The 23658-nt window shown below is 39.8% G+C and overlaps 1 pseudogene; it reads right to left on the bottom strand.

The window, feature by feature from the left end:
- Positions 1–1810: 1810 nt before the first annotated feature.
- Positions 1811–21834, bottom strand: LOC116904367 (annotated as a pseudogene).
- Between the last annotated feature and the right edge of the window lie 1824 nt (positions 21835–23658).

The following is a 23658-nucleotide window of genomic DNA, read 5'->3' as shown; positions in this document are numbered from 1 at the left end:
GTAGATCCCAACAATTATGATGGTGTAACAAGTAGAGTTTCTAGTGATTTAACAGTGTATGTATCTTATTCAGTTTCAAACATGCAGCCCTAAAGGACAATTTGCATCAATTTAAAACTATAAAACTATTTACCTCTACAATTCTCTGTTATTATTTTCAAACAAATACTAAATTAAATGTCAGATGGGACCAAAAAAGATGCAAAAGCAGCTAGAAGGAAACAAGCAAATGACCCTGACATCAGTCTTTCTCACCTCTGTCTCTCTGTCTCGCTATCTCTCTCAAAGCGTGTGTGTATGTGTGTGTGTGTGTGTGTGTGTGTGTGTCTGTGTATCTCAAAACATTTTGAGAAAACACCTTCAAGTACTAATCTGCTTCAGCAAAACCTCAAATAAAAGCATAGCCAGAACATTCCCATCACAAAGAAACCAACAGCAGATGATTGATTATATACAATTTATTTAATAAATTAAATGTCATTCAAATACAGTGCCAAACATTATGCAGTTGAACATGCCAGCCATGTTTGTCATGGGCACCTATTGCTCATGTTATATTAGTGGGCCCCTACTGCTGTGGTTCCTGGGATTAATGCCAGGCAGCACTCGGATCTGCTCTTCTGCACAGTGCAGACAATTCCTGCACATTCACCTTTCTAATCTAACCCCCAAACATACACACATCAGGTTAAAAAAACACACCTATTAGATACCTACACACAATCACTCTACAGTAATGCTCTTTATTAAATTAAGATGTAATGACCTGGTTAATCCTCTCAATCTTTTTAAGATGGATAACTACATCAGCAGGTGGTTATGCATGAGCCAACGTTAATACAATATAGGAAGTGGGACATTTACTGATTAAAAGCGCTCCCACATAGACACGCACAATGAGGGTTAGCAATTTAAACCCCAATGTAAGTCCACACCTGGTAAGTGACAGCTGACTGGACAACCTGTATTCTAGAGGCAGTGTAAGTCAGTGGGAAGGAATATGCACCTAGTAGAATAGTGGGACGAGTCCTGCAGTCTTTCCCTATGTAATACCATGGGCGTATATCAGATCTTGCTCAACAATAGTATAGGATTTAAAAAGACATTTCTATACCAACATGAACATTAGTGTTAAGTGCAAGCGGAATTACTAAAAAAACAAAACAAAAAAAACAAAACAAAACAAAGCAAACAAAAAACCTATATTCAGGACTTTGGAAGTACAGAATTCAATACATATACTAAAATAATCTCGGCACAATTTGAGATACCACACTGGGAACAGGAGATTACTTTTTAAAAGTGAAGTTCTGGACTGCATACAGGCTAACAATGTTAGATAATCCAGACTCTCTTATATCACATGATACACTTAAGTTTCTCAGTTATCAAATAACCTATTTCATATTACAGAAGCATATCTTTCTGTATGACACACTGATATATATTATACTGATGCAAATATTAAGTGGGACCAAAATAAAATGTATCAAGATAGATTTTTGTACTCATACTCTGTCTATTATACCCTCTGGTTTAGCAAGGATGTCTGAAGTTCAGCATATTGCACTCCCTCGGCTCTATATACAGGTGGGGTGCAGCCATCTCTCCATCAGTTTCAAACTCCTCTGTTCCATCTGCTGAAAAAAGGTAAGTTGGTGGCTTCCATGGAATTCCTCAGGAACAGGATGGATAAAGTTTCCCCACAGTGCATCGAAATCTCTCCCTAGGTCCCCAATACCGTTCAGATCTTATGCTGCGCAGGAGACCACAGTCAAGATTTAAATCATACTGGTAGGTGACATATGGCTCATTCATTTAAGTGGGTTTTCATAAAAACACAAAGAGAATTTGAGATCACAAAAAAGCTCTAACACAGGATCAGAATACCTTTTAGCAGGGGATGTTGGCTGCCATTTTTTCCTCATTTTTTTATTCCATCATAAATTTCCACAGTTACTGAAGACCCATCTACAGTGTGCCAGAAGTCTTTATACCAGAATTAATGGTAATATGCAACCCTCAATATAGAAAATTTATCACCAAAAAGCTGCGGCGAAGCAAAGACCTGGTCTGGTCGCCTCAGTCTACCCATGAGTCAGACCTTGAAATGTAACAATACATGAGGTTTTTAACGTCATCATAGATGCAGTCATGAACCTGACTGCACTCCTGCCAGCGCAAGGCAAAGGGGCTCACCATCCACTCATCCTTCTCAGTGTCATACCTTTCTACAGTCCCTCGATTCAGTTCTCCCGGCACTTGCTCTCCTCCGATTGCATAGATATAGCCTTCACAGCAAACCAAGATAGCCACCCGGACAAAAAGCATGGCGCGTCTTTGGAAACCAGGTATGTTTTTGTCATCAAACCAATAAGCAATTCACAGTTCGAAGGCAGTCTGCAGTTTACTTGTTTTTACTGTGAGTTTGTCTTTTGTGTTTTTCAGGGCATGGCCCTATGTAATATCATTATCAGGGAGATTCTGACGGTCTTTTTATACCAAATCAGCTGGTGGGCTGCACCAACATAACTTTTTTCTGCCTAGGGCTGTAACAGACGAAATTTTACAGACTACAAAGGGTTTTTCTGATGATGCTTCAATAGAAAATCATCATCTCTCTTAGTCATCCAAATCTGGGTTTGAAGAACTTGGGCATGGATTTATAAAGACCCGAACCACCCAACAGACTTAGATTGGGTGGAGACCTTGGAACCAAGCTCTTTGTGTGACTTCAGAGAGTGCATCAATTCTGATCTGGCTAAGAACCGAAGACAAATACTGGGATCAGGACTCTGTGTTGTACTCTAGCCACAACATGGCAGCTTCTCGCCCGGTTTCTTCCTTTTCTACATTTAAGTTTATGCTGAGGATGTCTAACAGGAGGTCATTGGGACAGCTGCATGAAACTTCCTGGCGGTAATTTTTGGCCCGTGAACGTACTCCACCATCCCTCTGCTTTTTAATTCTTCACAACTGAAGGGTCAACAAAACTCAACAGCCATTTTACAGTTCTCTGCATTAATTTTTTAATTAAATATTCTCGGCGCTGTAGCATCTTCTACCTAAAATAAGGAAAAAAGATGATTAATAGAAAAAAAAAAAATTAAAAATACAAACATGCTCAAATTTGGACAGGACCCTGCACTGAGAACCATACTCCCATCCGCCAGTTTATTTTATCTAATATAGGTTTTCCATAGCAGACTGTCCATAATGTCAGGTTTTATACATTTGGGGTAAGACAATTTCCTACAATAACAAAATTAGACTCTAGACTATATACATTTTCCATTTTTCCTCTTGCCCCAAATATTACCTGTTGTTGTTCTATTCAGGCCCAGGTAAGTGGCACACAAAGTAGTAAATCTCAGATTTAGGGTTGTTTAAATTCTCTAAATGCCTGTTTACTGCTGTTTCTGCTTTTTTTTTAGAACAGGGTCTTGTTACAGGTAGCTGGGCTGACCTTAAACTCTGATTCCTTCCCTCACTTTCATCTCTCTATTTCTACCATGCCTGGCTCAAACACCAGTTTCAAAAGTACAAAGTATTCGTAAATGGGAAAGGATGGGAATACCCTTCCTATTAAAATCGAGGGAATCAGAAATACAGACTAAAATCATGCTAAAATGGTAGTCATCCATTTGTAACTGCTTGACAGCTCAATATAATTCCCACGACCATTAGAGTTTAGGTTCGCGCTAGATTTGTGATCTTCCACCTCCAGCCTCCCTAGTACTGTGATTACAGGGTGTACCATCATACCCAGCTTATTAATTTTAATTTGTTTAATTCTGTATCAAACCCACACAGTTTTATGACCTTGTGTTTAATAGTGCTACCCCTGAAGAGTAGGAGGGAGGCCGTTAACATTTCTACACCAATGTAAACATTACTCTGGCACACTTTTAAATTATATGCCTGTCTGGACTGACCCGCAGCTCCAACTGCATATGCCAGCAAGGACATGTGCTGGGCACAATGGAAGGAAAGTCCTTTATTCCTGCCAAGTTGGGACTGAGTGTAGGGGACTGTCAGGGGGTGTGTGTAGGGAAGTGGATGGGGAGGAACCTCTTATAGAGAAGGGAAGGGGGAGGGATAGGGAGCTTGCTGGACGAGGAAATCAGGAGAGGATAACATGAAATGTATATAGAATGCCCAATTAAAGAGAGAAAAAATTATATGCCTGTCCTTAAAACTACCAACTAAAAAATCTATATTTTTTTTAATTGAAACACTAACAAATCAGCCCATATAAGCTCTGCAATAAGACATGAAATAGAAGACTATCATCAATGAAATACTGTTTACTGATGAGATAAAGCTACATAAATCTGTAGGGAGAGGCCTGCTTTACCTGTAGGAAACAAGCCGGTTTCATAGCTGCTCTACAGTGCTATAGTTTTACATGAAGTTCCCTGTGTGTAAATAGTTATTATCATCTGCAAACGCAACATCCACATTCCTCAGGGACATTACGTGTGTCTGCTTCTTTCACTTAGATCCACTCCTTGAACATAGCCCTGCGGAACAAGGGGAAACACATATAAATGAAAACTAGGTACCACGGGATGCTAATTTAATTGATAAGTTGATAATTTCTATTCCCTTATAGACAACCTTCAAAGAATGTAGAAAATCATATATAATCAGGGTTCAAGACAAGCCATATATAATAACCACTAAGCCATTTTATGACAGGACATCAAACTGATTTTATTCCTCACCGTCCCGTAATGGAATGCTATTCAGCAATAAAACAAGTATTGATAAATAAATAGCCCTCAAAAAAAACTTATGCTCAGTGAAAAACCGAATCTGAAGACCACATATTACATGCAATATCCAAAAAGCTGCCAAATCTTCACTGACAGAAAAGCTGACTGGCGAATTGGCTGAGCTGTGGGAGGGATGAGAAATGATTATAAACAACGCGGAATAGAAGGCGGCAGGGGTGCTTACAATTAGACAATGCAAATGGTAGCATGACTCTGTCATCAGAATCAAGAGGCGGCTCCTGGATACTTCAACACAAAAGCAAAGATGCCAGAATCCCTTTTTTAAAAGGCACATATGCTTATAAACCCAGCACATACCTTTAAACTGTTTACTTACCTATTTATCTATGTATCAACATGCCTAGATTATGTAGGCTGGCCTTCAACTCTGATTCTCCTGCCTCTCCTCCAGTGCTGAGATTATAGACATGCACTATCATACCTGGTTCATGTGGTGCTGGGAATCAAATAGAACACTGCACACATGGAAGGCAAAACTCAATGCAATTTCAACGTCACCCAGCCTCATACCTCAAACAATGTAAATACAGGGAAAAGTAGCTAGACTGGGTTTTCCTTCTTAGAGCATTGTTTGCAGCTGAATGTGATAAAGGCTGCTGAGAGCTGACCGCATTAACTTAAAATGGGTGGATGTTATGTATATAAATTCCATCTTTAAAAAGCTTATACATCACTAACTTTCCTAAAAAACCATGAAGCTCCATTACAAAAAAGTATGCAGGAATTGCCTAGAAAGATTACACCAGCAATATTATACTCCAAGTCTTGTGGAGTCGTTGTCTCACTTGTGTGCCTCTGGCTGTCTGGAACTTACTATGAAAGGCTTGTGGAATTCAGAGATCTCTCTCTGCTCCTGCTGAATTAAAGCACGCACCATTACACACTGCTCAGACTGGTGAACTTTTAAAGTGTACTTTAAAAAAAAGTTGCTTTTTTTTACTGTGCATTCACTGTCGTGAGATGGGGTGCAGGCCGAAGTGCATGTGTGGAGGCGAATACTGATTCTGGGGAGTCAGCTTTTCTGTCCCTCCACGTGTGGAACTGGAGGACTATCTAACTTCAGGCTTGATGGCAAGTACTGAGACATCTTTGGACACCTTACCTATTATTTTATCTGGAAGAAATATTACTGCATTCTCAAGAGAAAAAAGCTCCCTGTATCAGTGAATTAAGAGTAACCAAACAGTCACTAACTTTCCTCTACAAAGAGACGAGGGGAAGGCTTTGGATAACACTTTGGATAATACATGGGTTAAGCTGAATAAAAGTTCATGCAGTATAGTAGAAAAAACGAAAAAGATGAGTAGAAGGTCACAGGCCTTTAAACAGACAGGGCTGGAAAAGGCTGTTCAGTGGTAGCGTGCTTTGTGTACCATACATGAGGCCTTTGGGCTCATTCATCTCCCCTGCTGCCTCTGAGTAATCTTGTAAACAGTAAAGGAGATAATGTTTCGAGCTTGCATTAATCATGACAAACTCTAAGACAAATAGCTCTATACACAAACAGCTCAAGAGGCAACAGGGTGCAAACTAGAAAAGTGGCTATGAAACTAGAGCAGGCATCTGCTGGAGACAGATTATGCCAACAGGAGTGGCAAAAAAGGCTGATAAAGTTCTAGCTCCTTTCTGAACACAGAACAGGATACCGGAAAGTGTGATAAGAGTCAAAGCTACCTGTTTACTTTCAATAAAATACCTGGAAAAATGTTAACCATTAACAAATTGTAGGGCCAAGAAGGAAAGTTCATTGGAAAAGGCAAGTCAGGCTGTGGTAATAAGAAGACCAGTTGAGTCTAAAGGGAAAGAGTATCATCACCAGATAAAGAACGCATTAGTAGAGGGAAACTGGGAGGTTAGGTATTAATACAGGATAAGGAAGATCCTCCCAATTTCCCCCACCCAGAAAAAAAAAGAAATTGCAAAAGAGAACCGTGCTTAAGAATCAGTTAAAAATAAACAAACAAAAACCCACCAAGTAGACAACATTGTAGTAGAACCAGTTTTTGGTTTGTTGGTTTTTTTGGGGGGTTTGAAAAAGACCCTGAAAAGCAAACAACGGCAAAACCCCCCAAAACAGTGAGATGGCGTAACACTCCTCGGCACAACTGAAGTATGGCTATCAAACTGTGAGTCAGTTATCCTGGGCTATTGTGGCAAAAGCTGGAAAACAAGAAACTGAAAGCCAGACTAAACTTTTTAAATTTTCAAAAATTTAAAACGGCCAGTTTATCTCAATGGAAAGTTCTTGCCTTGCCCATATCATACCCAGGCTTGCTCTCCAGTGACTACACAACATACACACACCAGCAGCACCCGGCATCTATCAATAATAATATGCAATACACCTGCTGCTGGGCTCCAGCGGCTTGCACGTAAACCCAGCACCTGCAGTTAAAGCAAGAGAGGTCACTGTGGGTTGGTTACCGCATCAGTCCTAAGAACCAGCAACAGCTGTGGCTACACTGTGGAGAGTGGCAAAGCCGCGGCCCTTGGGCTGTTTCTTAAGGTCTCAGGTCACTTGCCTTGGCTTTTCATGATGGATTGTAGCCTATATAGCTGAAATAGTACCCACCTCACACACACTGCAGGAGGAACTGAAGTTACAAGGTGATTTCCCTAATACTGTTACAAATGAGCAATATGGACAAATGTTAAAAATCAAGGCAAACAATGAGAACACAGACCGAAATTTAGCGTGGCTCTTAGGGGCCCCACCTGAGGCTAAAAGATAAACACAAATTATTATGACTGAGTCAGGATAGGTTCTAGAAAAACGCCCAGAACGTTTATTGCTACCAACTTCATCTGTCTGAAAGAGAATATGAGCATGAATCCCACTCACTCAAACCCGCAAACTGAAAAAAAGAACTGCAAAAACCTTTGAAGCACCAGACGTGGTTCTCTCCTTCACCCACCAGGCAAGGATGACAGTGAGAATGGTTCACACTGTCACAAGAACACGCGACTTCAGTGACTGCTTCCTGAACACTAAAATGTAGCAGGAGCCCAACCAATGTGACCACAGACATTTTTAAAATGTACATTTATTGGACCGATTGATTGGTTGATTGTTTTGTGCCTATGTGTGCTATGGTGAGTACGTGGAGGTCAAAAGACAACTTTAGGGAAATCCAGTTTTTTCCTTCCACCATGTGGGTTCTGGAAAATCTACTAGGTTTTAGGGCTCAGTGGCAAACACACTTACCTACTGAGACACATTGCTCACCCTTTGTCAAAGTTCTAAACTGGCTTAGAAACACACAAACAAACAAAAATGGCTGGAGAGATGGCCTGAAAAGTGCACTAGCTGCTTTTCCAGAGGTCCTGAGTTCAATTCAGCAACCACATGGTGGCTCACAACCATCTGTAACGGGATCTGGTGCCCTCTTTCTGAATTGTGTCCTGAAGACAGCTTACAGTGTGCTTAGATATATGAAGTAAATAAATCTTTTAAAAACCAAATAATGAATCACATAATGATGTAACAAGTATCATAAAATTGCTGAGTAATTCTCAAGTAGTGCAACTCAGTTACTTTTGAGTACAAAATGATCAGTAAATTTTGCAAAATACAATTACTATTTGGGTAACAAAACTACAAAAGAAAAAAATCACAACTAGTTTAAAGACAGAATTTAGATACTGGGGGAGATAGGATGACTAGCAGGTAAAATGCTTGTTGCATGTATTGAGGAGTTTCATTCAAATTCTCAGGATCCGCTAGCATCTGTAATCCCAGTTTTCTACAGAGAGAGAGAATGCCCAGCAAGTCTGGTTTATGTGATGGCAAACAAGGAGTGATCTCAAACAAAATGGGAGGCTAAGTCTGACACCTGAGGTTTGTCCTCTGACCTATACACATAAAGAGGTATGTGTACTCTGCAACACACCATAAACACATATAAAAATAAAAGCAGAATTAATTGTGTATGTAACAATACTGAATTCTGAAGGCAGAATCCAGCTAAAAATATTTGAGACAGATGTATTATTAAGCCATATACCATAATCTACTTAGAACAAAAGACACATAAGAAAAAGGTAATTAGTATCTTTTCTTCTGTGGCTATAAAAACCAGTCAATCACATGATCTTAATGATACAAAGCTTTTAATTGATACACCTTAATTGAACATTGTATGTTCTCTATAAATATAAGCAGTTGCTTTTCCCATAACATCACAGAAGCTAAAGAACAAACTACAGGGTGGGGAGAGATGGCTCAGTGGGTAAGAGTACTGGCTCTCTCCCAGAGGACTGGGTTCTGTTCCAAGCACCCATATAATGGCTACAACCATGTGTATAACTCAAGTTCTGGGAGATCCAACACCCTATTCTGGCCTCCATGAGCACTGCATGTAGTCCAACATACACATAAAATCAGCACCCTTTAAAAGGTGGCTTGGTGATGGCTCAACAGCTTTGAGCTCTGCCAGGGACCTAGGTTCAATTCCCCATGGTGGCAGCTCATAACCATCTACAACTCCAGTTCCAAGGGATCTAAAAGCCTCTTCTTGGCCTCTATGGACACCAAGCACATGGTGTTGCAGACTTAGCAGTGAGGCAAACTGGTAGACACAAACCAATAAATAAAAGGAACTGGCTAATAATAAATAACGGGAGCCTTGTTGCCTTTTAAAATTGCAATATTAAAAACAGTATTAATGAGAGATTAAAAGTGCACTGTCTTCAAACTAGCAAGATGACTTGGCAAAAAGCCAAGCCAGCAGCCTCAGTTTGATCCCTGGGGACCCACAGAGTGAAAAGGACAGAACAAACTCCTCCAAGTGGTACTCTGGCTTCCACACATGAACTGTTTGTTTCCTCCCTCCCTCCCCTCCTCTCTGAATGTGATTAAACTTTACATAACATAAAATATATTATTTGTACAGCTCTGAACTTAAAAGAAAAAATGAAGTGGCAACACAGAAAACAGTAGTAAATTTCTCTTAAGTAGTTTAATATTATACAAGATAATTTATAAGATAACTAACTCTAACTATTCTATTAACAATGCTGAGGCAGGAGGTTGTACAGTTCACAAAATAAAGACCTGGGCAAAAACCAACTCCATGACTATACGGCTGCCAATCTCTAACAAGCATAAAGCTCTTTCACAAAGTGGCTTAAGATTTTAATTAAGTCATTAAGAGAGAGCTTATGAACTCGAGGATCCATTCACTGAACCTATAACTGAATTTCTACCACTTTGGTAAGATAATGGGTCTGAAAAAAAAATGACCCCACAGTCATGTGAAAAGTTCTTTAATATATAGCATCTAAGTCTGCTTGAGAGCCGCAAAGCACAACTGGTGTTGAAACCCATTAACCTCCACTTGCCAAACATGCTTGATTATTGCACATAGGCTCTGGAAACAGACAGGAAAATCTGTGTCTGAAACTGCATGAACACCCTAACACAAACCAAACCAAAGTAATCTGCACTGAATAGGAACTGGCCAGTGGGCTCTGAGAGATTATACCATCTCACACTTTTGGTACGTCGACTTTCAAAGGCCCCAGTCTGTCTTGCAAGGTGCCACAAACAGGCAACAAGCAATGCTTATAACTGAGGAATACACTTGAGATAACCATTTATGTTCCCTTATTTATCCTGTCTCTTTCTTTACCTTGGCTTTTTATTCTCAAGAGCCTTTAAGATGAAAATCATCTTGAAGTTTAAAGATTTTATTATTTGTCTGAGATGGACTGTAACTTGGAACTGTGACTAAAATAAGCCTTTCTTCTCTAAGAAAGAAAAAACGTTCTAATATTTCTAATAGGCATAACTAAATGAACTTCTAAGTTCACAGGACACAAGGCGTCCCTACACTGCTGGAGTCTGGTAAAGTGAAATTACCACAAGCATAATAGTAATCAGAGTTACTATTGAGGTGGCACCTAGTTTTTGCTGTTGTTAAGCTAGTATCTAAACAGCAACAATTATCCCCTAAAAATTATCAGTCTATTGTATAATTCTTCAGTTTATTATGACTATGAGTTTCTAAAAGAGTAAATTATCTATTCTTATTTTTCTTTCCAAGAAAAATAGTATTTTGAATTTTTATGCCACCTCGCAGTAAAACTTTGGTCAATTTCAACAATTTTTGTATATTTAATACTTTAGTGAAAATGTCATCTGTCCTTTAATGACATTAGGAAATTCTGACAAATATTGCATCTTCTGAAATAAAAATTTAAGTAAAACATGGAGATGGGAGCTTTAAAAACTTGAACATATGCTGGGAATAGTGGTATATGCTTTTAATCCTAGCACGTGGAAGGCAGAGGCAGGCAGATAGATCTCTGGGAGGTCAAGGCCAGCCTGGTCCCCATAATGAGTTCAAGGATGGCTAAACAGTAAGATTCTGTCTAACAAACAAACAGAAACAACAACAAAAACCAAAAACCAAAAGCTTTAACATTTAAAGAATCTATATTGATGAAGCATCATTGCAGCGTCTCCAGTAAGATGCTCAGTGGGTTCCGCTGCTTGTTCTGGCATAGCTGAGTATGTAAACACACACACACACACACACACACACACACACACACACACACACACACACACACACACACACACACACAGAGTAATAAAGAAATTTAAATGACACTTTTCTTTCACCAAACAAGACAAGTCTACTTACCTGAAATAGGAGCTACATGTTGCAAGAACCATCTTATGACAGAATTGGTGCCTCAACAATTAACACTATGTCAGTAAATAATCTTCTGTTCATAAAACAGTTTCAACTGTTCCAACAAGGACACAAGCATACCCTGCATTGATCTGCCTTTCCTCTTGAGTGGACATGATTGTATTCCATTAATATCTTCAAGAACAGATTAGAGAAAAGTCCCGTCTTGATGGAAGGTCAAATGAATACTTGAGAAGTAGAGGAGGGAGTTCACTTGCTGTTATCTGCAGCATTCAGAACAGAGCTGACACAGCCACTATGAGTATCTCGTTACAGGCTCACACCTTTGCTAAGTCATCCTCACGCTACAGTTCTTCAACGATTTTTCCAAACATCCTGCTCAAATTTGCAGCACTGTGAAGCTCATGAATAAAGGGGAAAGAAGTACAGGAGGTGAATTTTGTTTACAACATTTATATTCAGTAAGAGTTTCTGCAGAACTAGAAAAGAAAAAGGTCGATTAGAATATAGTAGATCAAGCTTTTTAGAAACACAATATTTAAAATCCAACAACCTTTGATATACATTTATATTTATGTGAACTTCTAATCAACTTCAGATATTAGTACAAAAAATGAAACAAGAAATGAATTATTTGAGGCGTAAACACTTAAAAATAACTAGGCAGCAGAAAATTAACAGTTGTACTCTAAACTTTTTGCCTTCCAAACAAGATACAAACATCCTAGAAAATAAGCAAAATGAATAACCAGACAATTCTAAGGTTCTCCTAAAAATTTAAATTGCAAAGCCAGATCTTTTAGATATTTAACAGCAATACCTGAGTGCAATTTAAGGGAAACCAAACTCAAACAGAAGCCTCTTTGGCAATGGCTCTTTGAACATATCCATACGTTCATAAAGACTACACAGCAAGTGGATTCAAACTATGCTAGTTCTAAATTTGAAGACATTCCACTGTGCAGACATTTGTAGGTATAGGGTATCAAACATGTATTTTGTTGAGGAGATGGAGGTAGAGTTCAGAACCTTGCAAGATACCAGGCAAGCACTCCACTGAGTCACATCTCTTCTCTAAATTCTACACAAGACAAGTTATGTATAATTTATCTCTTTGCTTAGTGTGTTCTCTCTTAGAAATGTTTGAGTGACAATAACAAGTTACATAGGAAACGTACCCACTACCATACAAATTGTTTTCCAAATTAATGAGTTGGACTTAAGTTGTCAGAATATTTGAAAGAACAAGTGTCTCTCCTACCCATTCTAAAGCTTATTGAATGCATTTAAATCGCAATAAAACCCAAAAAGTACCCCCAAGAAATCCAGACACTTATCAAATAGGACTTGAAACAAGAAGATGGTTTTATTTCAACAAATAAAATTTGCTTTTGAATAGCTAGTTAGCCCCAATCTCTTGACTGTCACCTCATAAGATTTAGGATCACTGAAAACAAACTCTCTAGGCATGTTTGGTAGAAGGAGTTTCTAGGTTAGATTAATGTGAAAAGGCCCAGGCTGAATAGAAAGGAGAAAGGTCAGTGGGAAGTAAAGTATTCCAGTATTTGCTTCTTCCTGACTGTGGGATGATCTTGACAGCTGTCTCATCCCTTTGCCCCACGGGACTATATCTCTCAAATTGTAAGCCAAACAAAGCCTTTCCTTAAGCTACTTGTCATTTATTTTGCTATAAGAAATGTAACAATTCACTCAAATGGGGACAACCCACAGCTAAATTCTATTACATAACATTCATTAAAAAATATTGGAGCTAGGTGGTGGTTCAGTGGGTTAAGAGCACTGGCTGCTCTTCCAGCACCAGCATCAGTTCTTAGCACCACATGACATTTACAACTTTCTGTAACTCAGTTTCAAGAATTGGAGCCCTTTTCAACCCTTTCAGCACTGCATGTACATGGTTCAACATGCATGCAGGAAAAATCCAATTCATATAAAACAAGAAATAATAAAAAATTTAAAACAAATTAAAATGAATCACGGCTTAATTTAAAAATATTTGAACTCAGGATTTTATAACATGTGATGTCAAAGGAACTATAAGCAGAAAATGAAAAAGGAAATCCAAAATAGGTGGCTACCCATAAATTAACCCCCCAAATTATCTCAATTTTAAATTAGATAATTAATCCTGAGCTCAAAATCAGAAAGGGAAGTAATTTTAATTTATTAGAACCACTGTTTTCTCCTACAAAAGTATCAATTATTCAGGCACCAAAGTGATCTCAATGTATTTTGGGCTGGAACCAAACAATTGCCAGAATTGCTAACCCCATACAGACCGTCATGTTTCAACAAATTAACCATGGAAGTAACTGAAACAGGTGTAAAGAGCAAAGCAAAGACTGGACCCTAGGAGAGGTTCTGTTGTCCTTCTAGATCTGAAAGGTACATCATAAATCCTAAGTTTCACCCTGCAGTCTCTGAAGTTAATAATGCAATATCATTGGCTTACCAAATATAATGCAATATTCCCACGCTAGTGAAGGTTTTGAAAACTTTCATTCTTAACATACACCTACAGCCATTTATTCAATTCTTAGACTGAGATATGTTCCTAAAATCTGAGTTACATATTTCTATAGAGGTAATATGATGCATATTATCAAATATTAAACTCTCAAGAAATCTAGGAAGTATTCCATAACTGAACACATCATCTTTACCAAAGGCAAACAACATGGAATAGTTGTCCAGGAGCTTCCCACCCCTGAGCTGCATATACAAAGTTCAGGGTGATTAACAAATGAGATGCCCAACATCAAGTTTTTCTGTAACAAAATTCCTTGCTCTTTAAAAACAAAAAAGTTGGAAAGACATCCTTAATACTCTAAGCCCCATTTTGACTTTTGCCTTTGATTGGGGAGAACCATTTAAATCTAGTGTTCAACTGAAGAGATGTCTGTGTGGGTGGTTCTTGAGGCAAGGGTCATCTCTCAATGAGAGGATGGTTTAATCCACTGATTCAAATTATGAAGACTACTGGGAAACAGTTAAATTGTAAGATTGGAGTACTGATGGGAGGACTAGGTGTGAGAAGGGGGTGTTCCTTGGGGGTATTGTTTTATCATGCCCTAGCCCTTCCTGTCACTGTTCTGCTTCTCATCTGCCATGATAGCCAAACTCTCCTCCTTTAAGCTGTTCTCTCCAATCACAGCAGCAAATCTCAACCACTATTCCCATCATTTACTGTGTATATAACACCACATTTTACTTTTTTCCTTTCAACAGCTGTTTTGCATATTATCCTATATTATATTTAAAAATTAAAGGAGCTGTGATATAGAACAATCATAGAGCACACACCATGCGTTCAAGTCCCCAGGCTCAATTTAACAGCATAGTAATAATAATAAATCACATACACCTTATCAATAGAAGTTGACATCCTTTTTTTGCATAGTACTGAAGAAACTGTTTAGTTTTTATTAGATAAGCTAGTATTACTTAAAATGAATTCAACTACTGTTAATTGATAAGGATTACTTATTAACGCAGGAGCTGGAGTTGCGAACACGGTGCTCTTAAATACCACATACATTTATTGTTAGCTAAAAATCACAGTGAAAACTAAGGTCGACATTTTAAAAGGTCTCTTTAGAACCAGTGAGAGACAATTGTAAAGGCAGACAAAAAAGAATAAAATGGGTAACTGTAAGAAGCTGGTATCGAAACATTTTCCTAAAATACAGCTTTCTTTTAATTTTGGAATCAGGGGCAATAGGGGACAAACCAAAGACTTCTTCTACCAAAGCACACTTCAGCCCAAGGTTGTTTTATTCCAAGACAGGGTCAACTTAAGCTCCAAACGTGGGCAACTCGTTTTATGGGTTATTGGGTTGTTTTGTTTCAGTTGGTTGATTTCTTGAGAGATCTCTATACATAGCCAAGGCTGGCCATTAGTTGAAACTCTCTTGCTGGAACCTCCCCAGTACTGGGACTACAAGCTCATACTACTATACCCCACTCAAACTGGAAACTATTGGCAGAGGCACAGAGCACTTTACTTTCTTTTTCTTAAGACAATTGCAGAACAAGTAAAATGGGCACTCAGCAAGTTAATTTGTCTCACCACTGAAAGCTACTCCAAATCGAAAAGGAAATTTTATTTAGTATCTACTTAAATATTCTGGGTTTTTGTCAACATACAAATTTCATTTACCTAATTTTTAGTATATTTTCAAAACATGTATTATTTCAACTCAAGACAATATATTTTGGCTCTGGCCTTCATATCACCATCAATGGCAGCATGCAAATGGCGAACTCTTTTTTTTTTTTTTTAAATCTACAGGTGAGACACAGTACCTCATTTGCATATTCTCAGGCTGGACTTCCTGATCTTCCGCCTCTACCCCTCCAGGGCGCTTGAATTACAGGGATATACCATATACAGTATACGTACGTAGATCCAGGGCTTCCTGCATACTAAACCAACGTTCCTGCCTCCCTGGAGCAGGGGGTAGGGTGAGGGCCTGGATCTCTATGTAGCCCAGGGTTAGCCCAAGGGTACCTTTGCCTCCAGCTTCCTGGAAAAGTGCATGTCTACAATTTTCAGAATGAATATTTCTGACTAAAATATATACCTATAGTTTTGTTAGAATTATTTTCTCTTTGGATCATAAAGACAAGGAGTAGTACAGACTTAAATTACTGATAACTGAACTAGTATGACTGTTAATTAACTCTACCTGGACATACTGTATATACTAAGCCGAGATTGTTTTTTTTTTTTTTAATTGGTAGTTTGGTTTTTGAGACAGGGTTTCTATAGTCCAGGTTGTCCGAGTCCAGAATGGTCTCAAATTCATAGTAAACTTCTGACAGAGCCAACACACCAAGTTTCATCTAACACCTCTTACTATTCAAACACTGCTACTCTGGTTCAGTGGACTTTGAAAAACAGTTTTGTACTTATATGTGGACCCTTCATTAAGGCTCAAAAAAAAAAATCAAGCCCAAAAAGTGAAGGGATGTCTATCCTCCCCAGATATATACACATGGTGAAAAACACTGTTACGGATTCAAAAATTCTTGGCTAGGCACACATTAAGTACCTGTTATCCAGCCAACATCTGAGGGCATTAAGAATGCCTGCGTCTGTGACCTCAAAGTCCATGATCAAGGACAAGACTGGTGATGCTCACATGAAAGGCAGCATTTGGGAGGCCGAGGTTGGAAGATTCTAAGTTTAAAGGCCAGCCTGGGATATATAGGGACTAGATTTTTCCTCAAAATCAGAAATACAAAGGCCATCTGTAGTGCACACCTAAGCACAGCAGAGGCAAAGGTAGGAGGATCTCTATGAGTTTGAGACCAGTTGGTCTATATAATGAATTCCAGGCCAGCCAGAGCTACATAGTGAGACCCTGACTAGAAAGCAAAACAAAAAAGAAAAAGAACACAACTACTGCTTATATATAATGACCTGATCCAAAACTACTCAAAATTGCTTTCTGTTTTATTAACTACACCAGCCTACACAAACACTTGAAAAACACAAGATGTGTAAAAGACATGTTTCTACAATATTAATACACATTCCCATAATCCCAGCTCTTAAGGCTGAAGCAGGAAGATAAAAACAAACAAATAAGGAAAAACAACAAATCAAAAAACATTTACCAAATACAAGGACTAGATGAAGCCAGGGCAAGAGATTGGCAAGCTATTCACTGTACATGCAAAACATAGTTGCTGGTTACACTGGAGGGTTTGTGTCTGTTGTGAGAATTGTCCATTTCACTTTGTTTTAAGAGTATTAAGTGTTGGAAGACAGGTCAGTGGCGGAGTGTGTCTAGCATGTGTAAGTACCCATTTTCCAAGTGTGTAAGAGGAATAAAGTTCAGAATAAACACAACTGTATGTGAAAACAAGGCCTATCAAAAATTAACTGAGTTGTGGATGAAAAATGAAGTATCAAAGGCAGGAAAGGACAGGTATGGTGACAGCTACCATACATCCCTGAACATGGGAGGCTAAAGGCAAGAGGACTATCACAAGTTTGAGGCCTTGGGCTACACAAATACTTACATGCCAGCTTCAGTTACCCTATCTTTAAAGGATCAGTGATGGACAAAAGAATGTGAACAAGGCTTGTAGATGCTACATTACAAAATTTTAAAGACAGGAAAAATAAGTTTATTAGAATCTCTTACACTGTGAGGCCTTTCATAGAAATAAATACGTTATTATATAAAGAATAAGTTATTATATAAAAACTGCTAATCGTCTGGGAGACGGGTCTCTTGACATGTCTGCTAAGTGAGACTGTATTGATTACATTAGTTCATGTGACCCATTAAGTAAGACCCATCTTTGTTAGAGACCAGTTTCTGGGCAGAGGGTCCTAAGTGGATATAACAGAAATCTGAAACTAGCAATTATCTCTCTCTTGAATGTGGATGCAATGTAACTAGCTCCCTTAAAAATCCTGCTCCTGTGGCTTCCCAGCCAAGACGGACTAGAACCTGGAACTTCAAGCCAAAATAAAGCCTTTCTTCCCTCCATGTTTGCTTTGGTCAGGGCATTTTATCACAGCAGGAGGAAGCAAAGACACCGGCTACAGTGAGACCCTATCCTCAAACAGTAAAAACAAAAAACTGCCTAGGGTAGATTTTAAATATTTCTGTCTTTCTCTGTCTCTCTTGCCTTTCTCTCAAAAGGCAGAGGCAATGAGCATATTAAATAACTTCACCATTCTACAATGTACACATCAAAACGTTAAATTGTTCTAGAAGAGATGGCTGAGGTTAAGGGATGGCTTTTTGCAAGGATGTAGATGCAGTTCCAGCATCTCCATCAATCTCATAACCATACAGTATCTGACATTTCTGACCTCTTAGAGCACCTACAAACTTGGGTCTACCCACATTTCAGAGATACATACCTAATTAAAAAAACAAATCTCTAAAAATTACATTTATTCCACTAAAATATACAATTACTTGCCAGTCAAAAGTAAAAACAAAAGGCTAAAAATGCAGCTGGAGGATAGATAGGGCACTAGCTAGCACCTGCAAGCTATGTTAGTCCTGTCTTCAATCCCAACACAGGAAACACACTAGAAAAACACACGTGTACACACACGCATGTATATACACACACACACACACACACACACACACACAGATGAAGGTCTTCCTCTAGGAATCAGGTTACAGGTATTCAATTGTAGTAAGTACAATCTCTTGCTGCCATCTTCAGTATTGCAAGTGTCACTACAGAAGGCTGAAGACTTGTTGAAAGGATCAAAGGCATTCTGGATGACAAAGTGAAGTATTAATGGTGTGTAATGTGTGTATGCATATGTCTAAAGCTTATAAAGTGGAAATGACTCTGGGGGAAAAGCCCACTTCTGCAGCTCACTAGTTGTGCACCTTAGTTTGCTCATATATAAAACAGAACTCTTCCACAGCTTTTTTTCAGGGGTCATCCTTGAACAATGCCTTAAACAGAGCACTTTTCACATTATTACAATTTTATTAGTCCCAATCACTGGTGAAACTTTGTATCCCTTCCCAAAGGCGAATCTCCACATTCTTAACAGGCTTAGAGATTTCAGTTACAAGGCCACAGTATCCCCACTTAGCTCCCTATTTTGTCTTTTTTCAGACAGGGGTCTCACCTTGTAGGTCAGGCTGTTCTGGAGCCCTCAATATAATCAGGTTTTGTCTTGAACTCTCATCTTCCTGACTTAGCTTCTCAATGCCAATAACCCACACATGAACTACCCGCTAAGCTGTAAATGAAAGCTTTAATGGATTAGTTTTTTAAATGTACAGAGTTTTTTTGATGGTACAAAGTATGAATTTATCAGCCCAACAAAGATTAACCCTTGATGGCTGATGTCAGTGCAAAAAATTAAAGACAGAGAGCCATAATAGCAAGTCATTAAACAAGTGTCTCTTTGAAGGTCCTCCCTTGGGAGGACTAAAGGGGTGTCAGTAGCAGCTTCCTTTCAAGTACTTAAAAAAAAAAGTTGAGAATGTTTAGAAAAAAAACTTGTTGAGACAGGGTCTCTCTCTGGCTGTCTTGAACTCACCATGAAGACCATGCTGGCCTTCAACTGAAGAATCTGCCGCCACCATCCCAAGTGTTGAGATTAAAGATGTGCACCATTACACCCGGCTCACTATGAATCTTTAAATGACAAATCTTACACAAATGAGTTTAAGAACTGTGACAAGAAAAAAGTAAAGGGTTTGAGAATGGCTGGGTTTTTGTTTGTTTGCTTTTAAAATACCATAATCTGATAATATCAGTAATTTTCCCTCCTCTAATAAACTTGGGAATAGGTCTGTTCTACATGTTCCTTTATTCCCAGCTCAGTCAGGTTATCCCGATGCGTACTTATGTAAGCTAACATAAGGACAAGCTCCTACCTACAATATAGTCCAGTAAGTTACCAAGGGCCTATGACAGAATCATTGAGCTCAGGATGCCATTTGAACTATCACTCCTTTACCTCTCCATTTTACTCAGCCTCAAGAAGGGGTGGGGCCTGGCTGATACAAACCTTTAAAATTTTCCATTAACACTGTTTTCTTGGGTCAGTTCCTCCAAGTCAACAGACAGCAATTACTGACAAGAGAACCAAGAACTGTTTTTGTAATTTTGTAACGACATTGTTTAAATCAACTTGCCGTTTCTGATTACCCCAAGTTATGCAAGTATCATCTTGGATACTCACATTCTATATAAAGTATAAGGGTAGAGCCCCTTAACATTAATTATGAATACTAAAATGTGTTTCCTTACAGAAACATAGAACTCAAAACTTGATGCAGTGTGCCCTTTCTTAAAAGTGGGCAGGAGGATATACATCCTGGTAGCTCAGGCCAACCTTAGGCTACCAGCAAGATCTGAAACAAGGGCTGGGGCTATTGCCCAGTAACTAAAAATGGGGTGTCTGTAGCATCCCAGTGTTACCACAAAGGTAAAAAAAATTCTTGGGGCCCCTGCTTGCAGTGAAAGGCACTGCAAATCACCACTGTCATTTCATGAGTGGAGTAAAAAGATGGTCTGTTACACTTCATTGTCTTCACTATCCCATGACCCACCTCTCCTTCCCCATAAAAAGGATCTGGGGACTCCAATCGTCCCAAAACATCAAGAACACCTTCCTTCCTACACCTAAAAGTGCTTGAGACCAACTGACTAGCGCTCTTAACTACTCAGTTTCCATATGTATCTGCTCCTTCAAACTCTGAAAAACAGGGCCAGAAGACTGGTGGATATCAAGACGTGTTTCAGGACAGCAAAACTCATTTTCTCAGCCCCAACTGTCTTAGGAATATGGCTGAGAAGAATTGGATGTGGGGGTTGTCAACAGTTTACTAAATGCATGCAAATCTGTGGAAAACCACGTATCTTTTGACTTTCAAGACTGTATTCAATAGGGCATGGTAATACTGTACTGTCTTCAACTCAGGTTGATGCAGGTTTTCAAACAAGCCTGGGTTACACTATATTAATACAGTATACCTCAAGACACCTCAGGTTTCTAGGAATTTAACAAACATCTAAAACACAATCAATAACCAAAAAAAAGCATAGGAAACTAAGAAAGTTATTTCTTCTGCTAGCTAAAAAGAAAACTCTACAGTGGCCTCACTAATTAATTACCATGACTCCTTTTATTTCTGTCTCCTTAGGAAAAGTTAACATTTACAGTACTGCGCTTATGGAAATAAAGGGAGAATAATTCTGGTACTTATCTGAATAGGAAATAACAGCATTGAAACACACGGACTACATACAAATATGCTCAACAGAAAGTATACCATAGTTGCCAAGAATTATACCTCTAAGATTTCTGGCCCTGATCTAAAGAACCTGAAAAAAGCGCTTAACTAACAAAAAGAGCAAAGCAGAAAGGCATAACGTTATCAGACAACCAGACAAAAAACAACAACACTTCACATCACAGAGACTGGGAAAAACAACTGACTTTGGCTTTTCAAATAGACCTTGGGTTACAAATAAGAGCTTTACCAAAATGCCGACTAAACGAAGGCATTCTCAACTACAAAAAACATGGTCCTATATTACTCAAATTTGGGGAACAATTCACAACGCAAAAGAAAAAGATAAGTAAAAATGTATTAACTCACAGGAAGAAAAAATAATTCCAGTCAGAGCATTCTCCTGATAGGACCATTCTTTAGTGTCTGCTCATTGAGCCAGACTTACAGATTCATGTATAAACAACACGTGACCAGCACTGTCTTTTCCCCAGTCTTTACAAAGCTGATATAGCTGTTCACAAACAAAGTCTATCAAGTTTACTATCTTAATTTTTCTTAACTTACGAGGGGATACCAAGGAAATTCTAGAGCTGCAGCCGGAGAAGCCATATTTCCCTTTCCTTTAGTAGCTATAAAAAGAAATCTTAAAACTAGTAGGCCAGGAGCTTGATGGGGCGGGGAAGTGGAGGAAGCACGTTAACTCAAAACAACTGCACTACGGCAACGAACAGTCTATTCAACCGTCTTCGATTTGCAGGAGAAGATGGGTCAGTTCAAACCCGATTTCCCTCTAAGCAAACAGGTTCAAAGGCGCTTCCCTTTGAGTAGAGGCACACACCAGGCCAGAACAACAAGAACCCCAGCTAACCTGGCTAACTCTTATTTACCTGCGATGTGCCAAGAAAAAAAAAAAAAAAAAAGAAAAAAGGCAAGGACGCGGTCGCCGGTCTTCAGTTGCCGCGACACGAGCGGGGCAAAACAGCTCTGCCTCGGAAGGACGCCGCCCCGAGCCCCGCGGCCCGCGCAAGGCCCCGCCGGAAACACCGCGCGCTCGGCAGAAGCGCCAGGTTTGAAAGCCGCCGCCGCCCCCGGCCCCAAAGGCCGCCACCTCGCGTCCGACCGGGCTCACCTCGGCCCAGCCGCCCAGCTCACCGCGCCGCCGCTCCGCCGGCTGCCACTCACGCGGCCGCACGCGCACAGCAGGGGCGTGTCGCCGCGGGGATCCGGGCGCTCGCTTCACCCCCGCTTCCGCTTCCTCCGCGCCTCCTGGAAACAGGCCGTCGGCCTGCGGCCCGCGCCCGCGCCTGGCCCCGCTCCAGCAGCGGCTCTGCCGGCTCCAGGTGCCCGCGCCTGGACCCCGCCTTCATCTGGCTCACCCCGCCTTTTCCGCTGCCCCAAAGCCAAAACAATCAGGCCGCGCAGGCTGGAAGGAAACGGAAAGCAGGAAGAGGCGGAGGCGGCGCGGGTGACGCCGGCGTCTGTATTGGGGCTTCCCGGGCTACCGCCGGGCAGCCAGGCGCGTGCGCGGGGCGAAGGTCGTGGGGCCACCCAGCCTCGGGCGTGGCCTGGAAAAAGCAGTTCGGAAAGTTCTATTCAGCGGCGCTTGTAGCTGCAGTTGTTCCTCTTTGAGGTCTGGCGGAGATACAGACATTTACGGCTTGGCCGGACCGGGGACCAGTATAGGGAAGTTGAAGTTAAGGGAGGACATTGGACCGTTTGCTGAATGAGCTCTGTTTCCTTGAATTTCAACCAACAACGCCTTCGGACGTTCAATTTTGGTAAAACTTCCGTATTGCCTTTACAGGGAGATAACCACCAGTTTTGGAAGCGAATGGGTGCAGAGGGACGGTCTCCCAAGTGACGCCTCCAGCCAGTTTTACTGCAATCATGGACACCCTCCATTCCCCAAATTTCAAAAGCGACATAAACATACAAATGCTTGGTCTATGCCTGGTATTTATAACTTGCCGTGTGACATTGTAAACAAAAAATGATAATTTGTAGAAGATACGTGTTACAATAAAACCAAAAACGTTCAGGGTGTCTACTTCCTAACTTCCATGTCCAGTCTCAAGAATAAATTTGACTACAAGACAAAAAGCATTAGGTAAAGTGGTGGTGCCTCCTAATCCCAAGGCAGGGGCTGGAGAAAGAGATATCTCAGAATTCAGACTGAGTTCAAAGTTTAAGAGGGCGTATGAACGACATGAGACCATTAAAGAAATTACAGTTTGGTAGAGGGCTTAACGGGCCTCAGAATACATTACAGAGCTAATATACAATGTATCTATTTTTGCTTCCTAGGATACAAAGAAAATCTAGTTATTCGCTCGTGTATAATGTATCTATCCATTCCATTTTGCTTTCTTGTAATGATACAAAAGAAAAATAGTTAAAAGCGTGCTCATATACAATGTATCTATCCACTCCATT

This window comes from Rattus rattus, chromosome 6 (genome assembly GCF_011064425.1).
Source record: "Rattus rattus isolate New Zealand chromosome 6, Rrattus_CSIRO_v1, whole genome shotgun sequence".
Classification (NCBI taxonomy): Eukaryota; Metazoa; Chordata; class Mammalia; order Rodentia; family Muridae; genus Rattus; species Rattus rattus.
This window is presented reverse-complemented; position numbering and strand designations above follow the sequence as displayed.